This window comes from Mustelus asterias, chromosome 3 (assembly GCF_964213995.1).
Source record: "Mustelus asterias chromosome 3, sMusAst1.hap1.1, whole genome shotgun sequence".
In the NCBI taxonomy this organism is placed as follows: domain Eukaryota; kingdom Metazoa; phylum Chordata; class Chondrichthyes; order Carcharhiniformes; family Triakidae; genus Mustelus; species Mustelus asterias.
The window spans coordinates 15,829,871-15,846,407 of NC_135803.1; the positions used below are offsets into that span (position 1 = coordinate 15,829,871).

Sequence of the window (16,537 nt, forward strand, 5' to 3'; positions counted from 1 at the left end):
ACCCCGCCCCTCACCCGGCACTGGCCCCACCGCCAGCTGTCACTCAGCGGCACTGACCCCGCCCCACACTCACTCAGCGGCACTGACCCCGCCCCTCACTGTCACTCACCCGGCACTGGCCCCACCGCCAGCTGTCACTCAGCGGCACTGACCCCGCCCCACACTCACTCAGCGGCACTGACCCCGCCCCTCACTGTCACTCACCCGGCACTGGCCCCACCGCCAGCTGTCACTCAGCGGCCCCAGCCCCGCCCCACACTGTCGCTCACCCGGCACTGACCCCGCCCCACCGCCAGCTGTCACTCAGCGGCACTGGCCCCGCACCACACTGTCACTCAGCAGCACTGACTCCGCCCCACACTATCACTCAGCGGCACTGACTCCGCCCCACACTGTCACTCAGCAGCACTGACTCCGCCCCACACTATCACTCAGCGGCACTGACCCGCCCCTCGCTCACTCAGCGGCCCGGGCCCCACCGCCAGCTGTCACTAACCCGGCACTGGCCCCGCCCCACACTATCACTCAGCGGCACTGACTCCGCCCCACACTTTCACTCAGCGGCACTGACTCCGCCCCACACTATCACTCAGCGGCACTAACCCCGCCCCACACTGTCACTCAGCGGCACTGACTCCGCCCCACACTATCACTCAGCGGCACTGACCCTGCCCCACACTGTCACTCAGCGGCACTGACTCCGCCCCTCACTCACTCAGCGGCCCCAGCCCCGCCCCACACTGTCACTCAGCGGCACTGACTCCGCCCCACACTATCACTCAGCGGCACTGACCCCGCCCCACACTGTCACTCAGCGGCACTAACTCCGCCCCTCACTCACTCAGCGGCCTCGGCCCCGCCGCACACAGTCACTCAGCGGCCCGGGCAACACCGCCAGCTGTCACTCAGCGGCACTGACTCCGCCCCACACTGTCACTCAACTGGCACTGGCCCCGCCCCACACTGTCACTCAGCTGCACTGACCCTGCCCCTCACTGTCACTCAGCTGCACTGACCCCGCCCCACACTGTCACTCACCCGGCACTGACCCCGCCCCACACTGTCACTCAGCTGCACTGACTCCGCCCCACACTGTCACTCAGCTGCACTGACTCCGCCCCACACTGTCACTCAGCGGCACTGACCCCGCCCCACACTGTCACTCAGCAGCCCGGGCCCCGCCCCTCTCTGTCACTCAGCGGCACTGACCCCGCCCCTCACTGTCACTCACCCGGCACTGGCCCCGCACTATCACTCAGCGGCACTGACCCCGCCCCACACTGTCACTCAGCAGCCCGGGCCCCGCTCCTCACTGTCACTCAGCGGCACTGACTCCGCCCCAAACTGTCACTCAGCGGCACTGACCCCGCCCCACACTGTCACTCAGCGGCACTGACTCCGCCCCTCACTGTCACTCACCCAGCACTGATCCCGCCCCACACTGTCACTCAGCAGCTCTGACCCCGCCTCACACTATCACTGAGCGGCACTGACTCCGCCCCTCACTGTCACTCACCCAGCACTGATCCCACCCCACACTGTCACTCAGCAGCACTGACTCCGCCCCTCACTGTCACTCAGCGGCACTGACCCTGCCCCTCACTGTCACTCAGCGGCACTGACCCCGCCCTCACTGTCACTCAGCGGCACTGATCCCGCCCCACACTGTCACTCACCCGGCACTGACCGCGCCCTCACTGTCACTCACCCGGCACTGAGCCCGCCCCACACTGTCACTCACCCGGCACTGACCGCGCCCTCACTGTCACTCACCCGGCACTGAGCCCGCCCCACACTGTCACTCACCCGGCACTGACCGCGCCCTCACTGTCACTCACCCGGCACTGAGCCCGCCCCACACTGTCACTCACCCGGCACTGACCCCGCCCCTCACTGTCACTCACCCGGCACTGAGCCCGCCCCACACTGTCACTCACCCGGCACTGACCCCGCCCTCACTGTCACTCACCCGGCACTGAGCCCGCCCCACACTGTCACTCACCCGGCACTGACCCCGCCCTCACTGTCACTCACCCGGCACTGAGCCCGCCCTCACTGTCACTCACCCGGCACTGAGCCCGCCCTCACTGTCACTCACCCGGCACTGAGCCCGCCCTCACTGTCACTCACCCGGCACTGAGCCCGCCCCACACTGTCACTCACCCGGCACTGACCCCGCCCTCACTGTCACTCACCCGGCACTGAGCCCGCCCTCACTGTCACTCATCCGGCACTGACCCCGCCCTCACTGTCACTCACCCGGCTACAGTGGTGTCATCCACAAATTTAAAAATTGAAAGTTGGAGGGGAATTTGGCCACACAGTCATAGGTGTACAAGGAGTATAGGAGGGGGCTGAGAACACAGTCTTGTGGGGCACCGGTTTGAGGATGATCATGGAGGAGGTGCTGTTGCCTATCCTTACTGATTGTGGTCTGTGAGTTAGGAGGTTCAGGATCCAGCCGCAGAGGGAGGAGCTGAGGCCCAGGCCACGGAGTTTGGAGATGTGTGTCATGGGAATAATGGTGTTGAAGGCTGAGCTGTAGTCAATAAATAAGAGTCTGACATAGATGTCCTTGTTATCTCGGTGTTCCAGGGTTGAGTGCAAGGCCAAGGCCAGGGGGATGACGTCTGCTGTGGACCTGTTGCGGCGGTAGGCAAACTGTAGTGGATCCAGGTAGTCCTGGAGGCTGGAATTGATTTGTGCCATGACTAGCCTTTCGAAGCACTTCATAATGATGGATGTCAGAGCCACCAGCCGATAGTCAATAAGGCACGCTGCTTGGTTTTTCTTATGTATCGGGATGATGGTTGTTTTCTTAAAACAGATAGGGACCTCAGATTGTTGTAAAGAGAAGTTGAAGATGTCTGTGAATACTCCTGCCAGCTGATCCACGCAGGATCTGAGTGCTCATCCGGGTATCCCATCCGGGTCAGTTGCATTCTGTGGGTTGACCTTCGAGAAGGCTGCTCTGACATCTGCAATGGTGACCCCAGATACAGGTTCATCCAGGGTGGAGAGCATGCTGTTGCTGACCTCTTGCTCAGAATGGGTGTAGAATGCATTGAGCTCATCAGGGAGGGGTGCGTTGGAGCCGGCGATTTCACATGCCTTCATCTTGTAGTCTGTAATGTCTTGCAGACCTTGCCATAGTCGGCGGGGGTCGGTGTGGCTAGCCTGGGACTCGAGCTTGGTCGGCTACCGTCTTTTGGCATCTTTGATGGATCTCCTTCGATCATAACCTTTCTGAATGTCAGGGATGTTAGCTCCCACTGAAATTCCAGCAGGTTGTGATATGTCAATCACGTTCCAAAATTTGCTTCTCCCTTAATTGTCAACAACATTGACAATTTACAGTGTATATCACTCTCCGCATAGAAAGATCCCAACACGCTTACCAGTGTAAACAACAACCCAGGGAGAGATTGATTACATTGGATGCTCAATGGTTGCCCAATGGGCGTGAATGTATTTACAACACTGCATTGGAGTGAGTGTCAGTCTAGGCTACTCCCCTCCGCACCCCCCCCCCCCCCCCCCGTATCAGTCTAGGCTACTCCCCTCCGCACCCTCCCTCCCCCCCCACCACCCCCACATGGAACCTGAACACACAACATCCTAACTGCAATTCCGGCCTCAGGTCACTGTGTGGAGTTTGCACTTTCTCCCCGTGTCTGCATGGGTTTCCTCCGGGTGCTCCGGTTTCCCCCCACCTCACAGTCCAAAGATGTGCAGATTAGGGTGATTTGCCACACTAAATTGCCCCTTAATGTCAGGGGGATTAGCAGGGTAAATACATGGGTTACGGGGATAGGGCCTGGGGTGGGATTGTTTGTTGTCGGTGCAGGCTCGATGGGCCAAATGGCCTCCTTCTGCACTGCAGGGATTCTATGATATAGAGTTTGCTATGGGGTTATTAATGGAAGATTGGATCACTCCAAAACTGAAGGGCTGGGGAAATGCACCACCACTTGTAAAGCTCGGGGAGGCGGGGGGGATTCTGCTAGTAGATTGTTTCAAATTAAACCCCCTCCTGTCTGTAACAGTATTCAGCTTTGACTTTCTAAAGATTTGCCAAGACTCCCTCTCTCTCTCTCCCTCTCTTATCTCTATTATTCTCTGTCTCTTTGAAGAACATTCTGTGTTTTGCTTTGCTTGTATTTCTCCATTCCTTCCCCAAGGGTGGAGCCACAATTCCACTTTCCCACTGAGTCCTTCTAGCCCTCGGGGTCCTTGCAGCAAAAAGACACAGTAAACAAAGATGGCAGCAGACTCCTACTCCAAAATGTAACTTTTGAAAAGGCTTATTTTTTAAATAAATGCAGAAAATCAGTTAGCGTTGACACAGCGCAACATAAAGAAATTGAAGACAGTTTCATTTTTTAATCAAATAATGATAAAGAAGTTTGAAATAAATTACTACGCAACAAAAATGTTCTTGAAACTTTCTGTTAACAATGAAACCATTTTGGTTGCCGTTCATTGTTCAAACAAAACTGCCCTATTCCCTAGGAGCTGGAAACAGTATACACAATTAACAAATCACTAAGGCACATTCAAATCTCCAGAATGCAGAAAATGTGGACTCACTGCATTGAAAATGAAACCAGAAGATGTGTTCAATACATACCTTGTACTTCTTTGAGGCAACCTCTGGGATCTTCTTAAATGAAAAAAAGCAAAAAACTCTTGAAATCAGGAAAAAGATACAAAAGTCTGAGATCACGTACCAACCGACTCAAGAACAGCTTGGGCAGCACGGTGGCACAGCGGTTAGCACTGCTGCCTCACAGTGCCAGGGACCCGGGTTCAATTCCTGGCCTTGGGTCACTGTCTGTGCGGAGTCCGCACGTCCTCCCCGTGTCTGCGTAGCTTTCCTCCGGGTGCTCTGCTTTCCTCCCACAGCCCGTGGGCGGCACGGTGGGAGAGTGGTCAGCACTGCTGCCTCACAGTGCCAGGGCCCTGGGTTCAAATCCCAGCTTGGGTCACTGTCTGTGCGGAGTTTGCACATTGTCCCTGTGTCTGTGTGAGTTTCCTTTATTAAAAACGGGTGGCACTTGAATCCCAGGGGGACCAATATCCTGGCAGGAAGGTTGGCTAAGGCTACTGGGGAGAGTTTAAACTAGATAGGTTGGGGGGAGGGGATCAAAGTGACGTGACTGAGAGTGAGGAAGGTAGCTCGCAAACAGAGAAGGGTTATAGGCAGTGCAAGAGGGCAGGTGGACTGGGAACAGAGAAGGGGAGAGGTCAGACCATTAGGATTGAGATGTGTCTACTCTAATGCCAGGAGTATAGTGAATAAACAACTAGCTAAAGGAGGAGAGGGCTTGGGAGATGTTAGTAGCGCTTCAACAAACCGGGTCCAGATAAAGGCTGGCAAAAAGACACTTTGCCTGAATGCACGAAGCATTCGAAACAAAGTAAATGAGTTGATGGCACAAATCCATACAAATGAATATGATCTAGTGTCCATCACAGAAACGTGGTTGCAGGGTGACCGGTACTGGGAACTGAATATACAGAGTTATCAGGCATTTAGGAAGGATAGACAGGTAGAAAAAGGAGGTGGGGTAGCTTTGTTAATAAAGGATAATATCAGGACGGTAGTGAGAGACGACATAGGCTCTAAGGAGCAAAACGTGGAATCGTTGTGGGTGGAGATAAGGAATAGTAGGGGGAGAAAGACACTGGTAGGCGTTGTCTATAGGCCCCCAAATAATAACTTAGAGGTGGGGAGGGCTATAAACAAGCAAATAATGGATGCGTGCAAAAGTGGAACGGCAATAATCATGGGGGATTTTAACCTACATATTGATTGGTCGACTCAAATTGGACGTGGAGGGCTTGAGGAAGAGTTCTTGGAATGCTGTCGGGATTGTTTCATTGAACAGTATGTTACAGAACCTACGAGAGAGCTATCTTGGATCTGGTTCTGTGCAATGAGACAGGTAGGATTAAGGATCTTCTTGTGAAGGATCCTCTTGGGATGAGTGATCATAATATGGTGGAATTTCTGATACAGATGGAGGGTGAGAAAGTAGGGTCCCAAACCAGTGTCCTCTGCTTGAACAGAGGGGAGTACGATAGGATGAGGGTGGAATTGGCTAATGTAGACTGGGCGAGCAGACTGGTAGGTAGGATAACTGAGGAACAGTGGAGGATTTTTAAGGAGATTTTTTTAAGTACTCAGCAAAAATATATTCCGGTGATAAAGAAGGACTGTAAGAAAAAGGATAACCGGACGTGGATAACGAAGGAAATAAAGGAGAGTATTAAAATAAAATCAGATGCGTACAGAGTGGCCAAAAATAGTGGAGAATTAGTGGATTGGGAAAGCTTTAAAGAAAAACAAAGAACGACTAAGAAAGCGATTAAGAAAGGAAAGATAGATTATGAAACTAAACTAGCTCAAAATATAAAAATGATAGTAAAAGTTTTTACAAGTATATAAAAAGGAATAGAGTGGCTAGAGTGAATGTTGGACCCTTGGAAGATGAGAGGGGGGATTTAAAAGTGGAAAACGAGGAAATGGCTGAGACTTTAAATAAGTTCTTTGTGTCGATCTTCACAGTGGAAGACACAAATAGTTTGCCGAATATTAGAGATCGAGAGTTGGTGGGAGGGGAGGTCCTTAATACAATTACTGTTACTAAGGAGGTGGTGCTTGGTAGACTAATAGGACTGAAGGTAGACAAGTCCCCGGGCCCGGATGGAATGCATCCCAGGGTACTGAAAGAAATGGCTGAGGTAATAGCAGATACGTTAGTAGTAATTTATCAAAATTCGCTGGACTCTGGGGTAGTGCCGGCTGACTGGAAACAGCTACTGTTACGCCGCTGTTTAAAAAAGGAAGTAGACAAAAGGCGGGTAACTACAGGCCAGTTAGCTTAACGTCCGTAGTTGGGAAGATGCTAGAGTCCATTATTAAAGAGGAAATAACAGAGCACCTGAATAAGAATGGTTCGATCAAGCAGACGCAGCATGGATTCATGAAGGGAAAGTCGTGTTTGACGAATCTACTGGACTTTTATGAAGATGTCACTAGTGCGGTTGACAGAGGGGAACCGGTGGATGTGGTGTTTTTAGATTTCCAGAAGGCGTTCGATAAGGTGCCTCACAAAAGGTTGCTGCAGAAGATTGGGGTACACTGAGTTAGGGGTAAGGTGTTGGCGTGGATTGGGGATTGGCTATCTAACAGGAAGCAGAGAGTTGGGATAAATGGGTGCTTTTCTGGTTGGCAGTTGGTGACCAGTGGCGTGCCGCAGGGATCGGTGCTGGGGCCTCAATTGTTTACCATTTACATAGATGATCTGGAGGAGGGGACTGAATGTAGGGTATTCAAGTTTGCTGATGACACGAAGGTGAGTGGGAAAGCGAATTGCGTGGGGGACGCGGAAAGTCTGCAGAGAGATTTGGGTAGGCTGAGCAAGTGGGCGAGGATCTGGCAGATGGAATATAACGTTAGCAAATGTGAGGTTATCCACTTTGGTAGAAATAATAGTAAATTGGAATATTATTTAAATGGAGAAAAATTACATCGTGCGACTGTGCAGAGGGACCTGGAGGTCCTTGTGCACGAATCGCAAAAACTCAGTCTGCAGGTGCAGCAGGTGATCAAGAAGGCGAATGGAATGTTGGCCTTTATCGCGAGGGGGATAGAATATAAAAGCAGGGAGGTCTTGCTGCAACTGTACAGGGCACTGGTGAGGCTGCAACTGGAGTACTGTGTGCAGTTTTGGTCCCCTTATTTGCGAAAGGATATATTGGCCTTGGAGGGAGTGCAGAGAAGGTTCACCAGGTTGATACCGGAGATGAGGGGTGTAGCTTATGAGGAGAGATTAAACAGATTGGGTCTGTACTCGTTGGAGTTTAGAAGGATGAGGGGTGATCTTATAGAGACATATAAGATAATGAAGGGGCTGGATAGGGTAGAGGTGGAGAGATTCTTTCCACTTAGAAGGGAAACCAGAACTAGAGGGCACAGCCTCAAAATAACGGGGGGGGGCGGTTCAGAACAGAGTTGAGGGGGAACTTCTTCTCTCAGAGGGTAGTGAATCTCTGGAATTCTCTGCCCATTGAAGTGGTGGAGGCTTCCTCGTTGAATCTGTTTAAATCACGGGTAGATAGTTTTCTGATCGATAAGGGAATTAGGGGTTATGGGGAGCAGGCGGGTAAGTGGAACTGATTTGCTTCAGATCAGCCACGATCTTGTTGAATGGTGGGGCAGGCTCGAAGGGCCAGATGGCCTACTCCTGCTCCTATTTCTTATGTTCTTATGTTCTTATGTTTCCTCCGGGTTCTCCGGTTTCCTTCCACAGTCTGAAAGATGTGCTGGTTAGGTGTATCGGCCACGCTAAATTCTCCCTCAGTGTACCCGAACAGGCGCCGGAGTGTGGCGACTCGAGGATTTTCACAGAAACTTCATTGCACTGTTAACATAAGCCTACTTGTGACTAATAGATATACTTCTTCAAAGAAAGATGTGCTGGTTAGGTGCATTGGCCACGCTAAATTCTCCCTCTGTGTACCCGAACAGGCACCGGAGTTTGGTGATTAGCGGATTTTCACAGAAACTTCATTTCACTGTTAATGTAAGCTTACTTGTGACTCGAATAAATAAACTTAAAACTTAGCTTCTTCCCTGCTGCCATCAGACATTGGAATATTAAGTTGATCTTTCTTTGACTGCAACACAATATCCTTGCACCCTCTCCTTCCCTTCTCCCAATGCATTCTATGAACGGTATGCTTTGTCTGTACAGTGCACAAGAAATAATACTTTTCATTGTATCCCAATACATGTGAGAATAATAAATTAAATCAAATTGAATCAAATCAAATTAATAATGCACAGCAAGGTCTGTCTGGCTCTTTCTGTGGAGGGATGATTGTTCTAGAAAAGGCTATGTGCCAGAAATGTTCACTCGATTGCTGCTCACTCTTTGAAATTTGTTAAACTCTTGGTTCTTCCTCTACAAATGTTGCCAGGCCTGCTGATTTCTCGCACCTGCTCTGTCTGCTGCTTTCTTGATATATTTAATTCAACAAAACTCCAACACTCCCAGTGATCCTTCAGGGAGAATGTGAAACTGTTCCTCTCCCTATGCTCATTAAGAAGCAGTGCGCACCCAGCCAGGAAAAGAAGGAAAAGGTCATTAAGTTAAAACATTTGCAGGGAAATTCAGATACTCAACCCCCAAAATAATTTTTAAGGTCAGATTATTTTTCAAAAAATGCAAATATTGAAAAAGTGATTTTTTTTTTAAATCAAGGAAATAATAAGGTGACCTACAGATTTATTTCTATTTTCTCATGGGAGATAGAAACTAATTCAGCACAGAGCAGAGGCAACTGTTGGGACTTTTCTGATTAATTTTACCCTCAAACAGGCCTATCCACAGCTGAGTCCAATGGGACCAAAACAAATGCTCACATTTCAAGTTTCATGCTTCAAGGTGCCCAGATCACCAGCAACCTGTCCTGGTCCCTCCCTGCCGATGTTACTGTTAAGAAAGCCCACCAATGCCTCTCCTTCCTCAGGAGGCTAAGGAAATTTGGCATGTCCACTATGACTCTCACCAATTTTTACAGATGCACTATAGAAAGCATCCTCTCCAGATGTATCATAGCTTGGTATGGCTCCTGCTCTGACCAAGACCGCAAGAAACTGCTAAGGGTCGTGAACAAAGCCCAGTCCATCACACAAATCAGCCCCCGTCCATTGACTCTGTCTACACTTCCCGCTGCCTTGGAAAAGCAGCCAGCATAATCAAGGACCCCACGCATCCCGGACATATTCTCTTCCAATTTCTTCCATCGGGAAAAAGATACAAAAGTCTGAGGTTACGTACCAACTGATTCAAGAACAGCTTCTTCCCTGCTGCTGTCAGACTTTTGAATGGACCTACCATATATTAAGATGATCTTTCTTTACACCCTAGCTATGACTGTAACACTACATTCTGCACCCTCTCCTTCCCTTTTCTATGTACGGTACGCTCTGTCTGTATAGCGCGCAGGAAATAATACTTTTCATTGTATACTAATACATGTGACAATAATAAATCAAATGAAATCAAATTTGAATTTCACAAGGGTTTAACTTGTAGAAAATACAGGATTAAGAAAAAAATAAAAATTAATTGCTGAAGATAAATATACAAAATAAAGAACGCCTTAAAATCTGAGAATATTTTAAAATAAATGGTCCAAGAACTTTTCAATGCTAACAATACAAAATTAAAATAAACGTTAAAAAAATTAAAAATCACGGAAAGTAACAACACGAAACTAACTGGAAATGGAGCAAAAAGACATTTGGGACTTGTGTCCTTCATCAGAGTTGAAGAACATTCAGTCCTGATAAAGAATAAAGACATGCATTAATAAAAGCGCTTTTCACAACATCGGAACATCCCAAAGTTATATTGTAGCCAATGAAGTTCTTTTTCAAGCGTAGCCGTAATTGTTACATATGAAATGCTGTGTGCATTATAATGATACAGAAGAACCAACCACTCATCAGGGATTTTGCAAACACACTGTTGGTTCATTCATTAATTCTAAGCACATGCGAACAGAAAACATTGGCCAAGAATTTTAGTATGGCGGAGTTTCCCTTCTTGCCATCCAAAGACTCCGACACTGCTTGCCTTGCAGTCACTTCATGCTCCAATGAGCATTAACTGGCTGGAGATGGGTCTTAAGTTTAAAAGTCTATTTATTAGTGTCACAAGTAGGCTTACATTAACACTGCAATGAAGTTACTGTGAAAATCCCCTAGTCGCCACACTCCGGCGCCTATTCGGGTACACTAAGGGAGGACTCAGCATGGCCAATGCACCTAACCAACACGTCTTTCGGACTCCCGCCCCCGCTCCAACCCCACTAATATTTTCCCCACTTTTTCACTTTCTTTCTCTCCCTCTTAACGCCATTTTTTATCTCTCGCTCTTTGTTTTACTTTCTGCATCTAATTTGCCTTTAATTAACCTAATTTCCATCTCTCTCTTTCTTCTGTTTCTTTTTCTAAGGGTTGTATTTTACGTGTCCCCCACCTGGCGTGTTTTTTTTGGGGGTTGGGGGGGGGGGTGAGTTTGCATGTAAAATTGGGCAGGTGCCCAACTTGTTACCAAGCCAATTGACACTTTAAAATGTTTGCCATGGGCAGCCAGACAAGCGCAGGCAGCCAGATTGTTTTAACGTGAACTTCAAAGGATGGGAAGGATTCAATCATTGAGAGTGACCCTTAATGACCCTTACGATCACACCCCTCCCCTTTCTTCCTGACGCCTTAAACGTAATTCCCTCCATCCCGCTCTCCGTCCAACTGAAACCCTCTGTGCCTAAGATCTCTGGGGCAGCACGGTGGCACAGTGGTTAGCACTGCTGCCTCACAGTGCCAGGGACTCAGGTTCAATTCCAGACTTGGGAGGCGTTTGCACATTCTCCCAGTGTCTGTGTGGGTTTCCTCCGGGTGCTCCGGTTTCCTCCCACACTCCAAAGTTGTGCACGTTAGGTGGATTGGCCGTGCTAAATTCTCCTTAGTGTCCGAAAATGTGTAGGTTGGATGAATAGTAAAATTGTGGGGTTACAGGGATAGGGTGGGGGCTCTGGGTGAGATGCTCTTTGGAGAGTCGGTGCAGACTCAATGATCCGAATGGCCTCCTTCTGGGATTCTATGAAAATGTTGAGTTTATGGGTTGGTGTAAAGAAAAAGGGTGATTGGGAATCAACAGACTCTCAGTTTGTACTTCCATTGAGTACAGGTTCAAGTCTTCTTCCAGGAATTAAGTCTATGGGTGGGATTTTCCGGCCGTGCTCACCCCAAAGCCAGAAAATCCCACCCGAGGTCAACGGACCTTTGCATGATCCATGTCCCACCCGCCACGATTCCCATGGTAGGCGGGATGGGAAAATTCCAATCAATGATTTTGTTTTGAACAATACTTCAGCGCACTGCTGGTGATGTGAACATCGAGAGAGAACCATTATCCAGTGGATGTGAAAGTTCCTATGGTACTATTTGAAGAATAGGCAGTCCTCATGGATCTCTCCCCCAGCATTCCAGAACAACAGATCCTTCAACTTAACACTGTTCCTAGGCCCTTTACTTTTTTTATACAATAAAATGTCTGCCATGTTTGCCTTGAATAGCAGTAGCTACACTTCAAAAGGAGTTTATTGGTCATGTGGTGCTAGGGAATGTCCAGAGGATTTTATGTATGCACAAGAAATGCAAAACATTTTTTTTGTTTGTTTTAGTTGTGAGGAGCTGGAAGATTCTAATTTCACTGGAAGGTGAACATTCACTACCATCTATCATGCGCTCACACCAAAAGTATTGACCAAGGAGAAACGGCAGAACCATTATGTGTGTGACATACAAGTAAATCTGATTGCAATCTATGTTTGCAGTTTTACCTTGGATCTGCTGAAAATCAGACCTTGGAACTGGACATCTGCCAATTCACCCAACGCCATTCATTTGCTTTCGCAATAATCCTTTCTGACACATAATAATTATGAACGTTTTACGTCTGTTTTTCATTTCATTATTGCGTTCCTAACTAAACTGTTAAACCTTTTTCTGAAATGTCGGTGCACTGCTCAATGTTCATCAGCAGCCTCAGTCCATCTCTCTCTCCAATGCCAAATTTCACTTCCTGCTCCCATAGCGACACAAACTGCAGTTACTCATTAGACACGTTCTTTAACAATTCAAACTATGAAATTTATTTTTCTTTGGTGGGATTGTTTGATTTGGCAAGACTTAGAAATCATAGAACCCTACAGTGCAGAAGGAGGCCATTCGGCCCATCGAGTCTGCACCGACCACAATCCCACCCAGGCCCTACCCCCACATATTTTTACTCACTAATCCCTCTAACCTACGCATCTCAGGACTCTAAGGGGCAATTTTTAACCTGGCCAATCAACCTAACCCGCACATCTTTGGACTGTGGGAGGAAACCGGAGCACCCGGAGGAAATCCACGCAGACACGAGGAGAATGTGCAAACTCCACACAGACAGTGACCCGAGCCGGGAATCGAACCCGGGACCCTGGAGCTGTGAAGCAGCAGTGCTACCGTGCTACCGATGTGAGAAGTTCTTGTCAGTTGCCTTTGGTTTAAGGCGCATTGCAATGCCAAATGTCCCAGGCCCGCTAATGACATTGAAATTGCATTTAAATTCTAACTTATTGAGCTCCGCACTGATTTCCGGCGTGGAGCCTGACGGCACTAGAAATCCGGCTGCCGGAGATGCGCAGAGGCCGTGGTACCCATCGGGGACCCCGCGAAACAGACTAGAGTCTCTACAAAAGCAGCGCTGCAGGCTGGGAGAATCGCCCCCAATATTTATCAGACACACTCAAAATTCAAAATCAAGACAGATTAAATTCAAATTTTTTGGGGAAGAAAATAGCCTTAATCAAGATCGCCCATCAGTTACAGTGCAAGTTAAAGGCTTCAATACGGATGTTAAAATTGATACTGGAGCTTGCATTAACATACTAGCAGATGACCTAGATTAACTTCAGCCAATACCCTTCTATCCATCAGAAATCAAATTGCAAGGTCTAGGGGGCACAAATCTCCCAGTAAAAGGCAGGATAATTGCTCCCCTTTGTTACTAGGGATGGCAGATCGTTGATTCCCTCTATGATTTCCACAATCAATGCAAATCCTTATCGAATGTTGGCGGACTACTGGGAATTCTGGAAAATCTAGCCAATGACCAACACTTGAACAACTCAATGCCTTTCATTGGAGCAAGCGAGGAAGTTTTATGTAGAACCAGTGGAACTTCAGCCTCCGGCAGCTGAGGAGATTTATTCAATCAGCAGTGAGTTCCTTTCTATCACCAAAGACACCATCTACTACAGCCCACGTGGATAGTGAGGTTATGGATCTCAGTTTTTGACAAAGTGAGGGCAGATGTGGCAGACACAGAAGGCATTGAAAGACAGTGGTGCTGTGTTATTGTAACTTTATTTTTGATGCTATGTGTAATGCTAGCAGGAAGCACTTTGCGTCTGGACATTTGGGATGGTTGGAAAGACTATGGGCAGGATTTTTCCTCCCCCCTGTGGCTTGTTTTCTGGTGCTGGAAGCGGCCTTTGTCCAGCAAGAATCTAACTATAGTTTTACCCTTGCACAGACGCACTAAATTAAACCCACTTGAAAATATACCTAGGCCAGAATTCTCCGGCCATTCACGCCCCACCACTGCTGCCAGCGAGAACGGAGAACTTGCAGCCCAGCCAAACCTCCGTTCACTGCAGCGGGACTGGAGAATCCCAGCTGTGGGCAAGTTCGGAGAATCCGGCCCCTTATTTCTAATATTTACCAATACAAATACAAATCCCTCAAACTACCTTTTGTTTCCTAACAAGAGATAATGGAAGTTGATTAACATCAGCTAGGTCTATAAAATAATGAGGAGTATAGATCAGGTAGATAGTCAACATCTTTTCCCAAAGGTAGGGGAGTCTAAAACTAGAGGGCATAGGTTTAAGGTGAGAGGGAAGAGATACAAAAGGGTCAAGAGGGGCAATATTTTCACACAGTTGGTGGTGAGTGTCTGGAATGAGCTGCCAGAGGTAGAGATGGAGGCGGGTACAATTTTGTCTTTTAAAAAGCATTTAGACATTTACATGGGTAAGATGGGTATCGAAGGATATGGGCCAAACATGGGCAATTGGGAATAGCTTAGCGATAAAAACTGTTGGGCAGAAGGGCCAGTTTCCATGCTGTAAACCTCTATGACTCTGTCTCAGCAGAAACCATCTCCTGTGAATTATATCTCAGACTGTGGACATGATGTGAGTTGAAAGAAAGCCACTCTGGGCTAAAGACAGGTTTGTGTTTTTTTTCCCTTCCAAGAAGACACCAGAAAATGGGTTACAAACCAACTGCAATCCTGTGTGCTAGTCTGCTTTGCAGTTCTACTGTGCTGGTGTGTGCTGTGGAGGTCACGTTTACAGGTGACGAAGGTGAAGTTGGAAGGAGTAGGAAGCTGTGACTAGTGACAGATACAAAGAAGTGGTTGAGACCATGAGAGTGGAGATTCTATGAGAGGTGGGTGACAGGTCGCAGGATGGCCATGAATGTGGGTCAGTTCACAAGTAGGCAGAGAGGGAAAATAGAGTGAAAACAAGTGAGAGCACAGTGAGTTTAAATGGAGATTTAAACCTTCAACATGGAAGAGCTGTTCAGTGCAAAGGCAGAGGGAGGAAAATAAAGATGATGTTGGTGTGAAACCCACAGAGGGTGTGATGGTGGTGATAGTGGTGGTGGTGGGGGGGGGGGGGTGGGTTGCATTAGAAAACAATGATTTTAAAGGGGTGAAGGGATGTAGAAAGGTGAGGTATTTAAAGGAGAAGGTATAAGAGGAGTACGAAAAGAGATTCTTGTGTAAGATATTGTGGACCTAGAGTTGTAAATTCTGGTTCAATGGATTCCTTGAGATTTCATCACATGTTCACACCATTAATTATCTGATGTGTCTATCCTTGCAATGCTTTGTCTTCCTAGCCTGACTGGAAAACAAAACAACACATATCCGTTTGGATTGCAGGTTAGTCATTCTTCCCATCTCCAATTTTTTCTTTATATAATGAATAAACAGAAGTGTTCAAAGAATATCAAAAGTTCTATTTTAATGCCTCCTATGACTTTCTCCTGGGTTCAGTGTCTGACCACTGTCCATCCTGTTGGCTTGGACCCTCAGGACTTTGAAAGTCCAGGCCAATGCTGCAGGGTTCGCAATGCTGCCGAGACCAAGATGTGATTGGTGATCAGGGCACACTGGCACCATGAGGTTTGGAGCTGGCCAGGTGTTGTGAAGTAAAGCCAGGTGGGTAGTCTTTGTTGAGGGGCATCACAGATTACCATCGCAGGAGCCCAATCCTATTTTGATCATGATGTGGAGATGCCGGCGTTGGACTGGGGTGGGCACAGTAAGAAGTCTCACAACAACAGGTTAAAGTCCAACAGGTTTATTTGGAATCACGAGCTTTTGGAGCGCTGCTCCTTCATCAGCTGATGAAGGAGCAGCGCTCTGAAAGCTCATGATTCTAAATAAACCTGTTGGACTTTAACCTGTTGTTGTGAGACTTCTTACTATTTTCATCAGTAAGTGTGCCTCTGGTTGCAGACCAATTTGAACATATAGGGCAGGATTTTCCAGCTGTGCTCGTCCCAAAGCTGGAAAATCCCACCCGAGGTCAACAGACCTTTGCACGGTCCGCTATGGTTCCCATGGTGGGCATGATGGGAAAATTCCACGAGCTTGTGTGGCTTTTGCTACCAAATAAATCTGTTGGACTTTAACCTGGTGTTGTTAAACTTCTTACTGGGAAAATTCCACCCATAGTGACCGAAACGAACGATATGCTGAGTGGGGAGAAAGCGGGGGGAAAGGAGGTGGAGCGGGGTGGGGAGGAGAGGGGGGGGGAAGGGAGAGGAGGGAAGGGGAGAGGGGGTGGGGGGGAAGGGGTATGCTTTGTATGTGTATAGTGCAGAAGAAACAAT

The 16,537-nt window shown here is 48.2% G+C and overlaps 1 protein-coding gene across 1 annotated transcript in view; it reads right to left on the reverse strand.

Moving 5' to 3' along the window:
- rnf13 (ring finger protein 13) overlaps positions 1-155 on the reverse strand; it is a 236,351-nt gene extending 236,196 nt beyond the window's left edge. The window contains exon 1 of the mRNA XM_078205312.1: positions 15-155. The gene's annotated coding sequence lies outside the window, so the exon portion shown is untranslated. The remainder of the gene's footprint in view (positions 1-14) is intronic.
- Between the last annotated feature and the right edge of the window lie 16,382 nt (positions 156-16,537).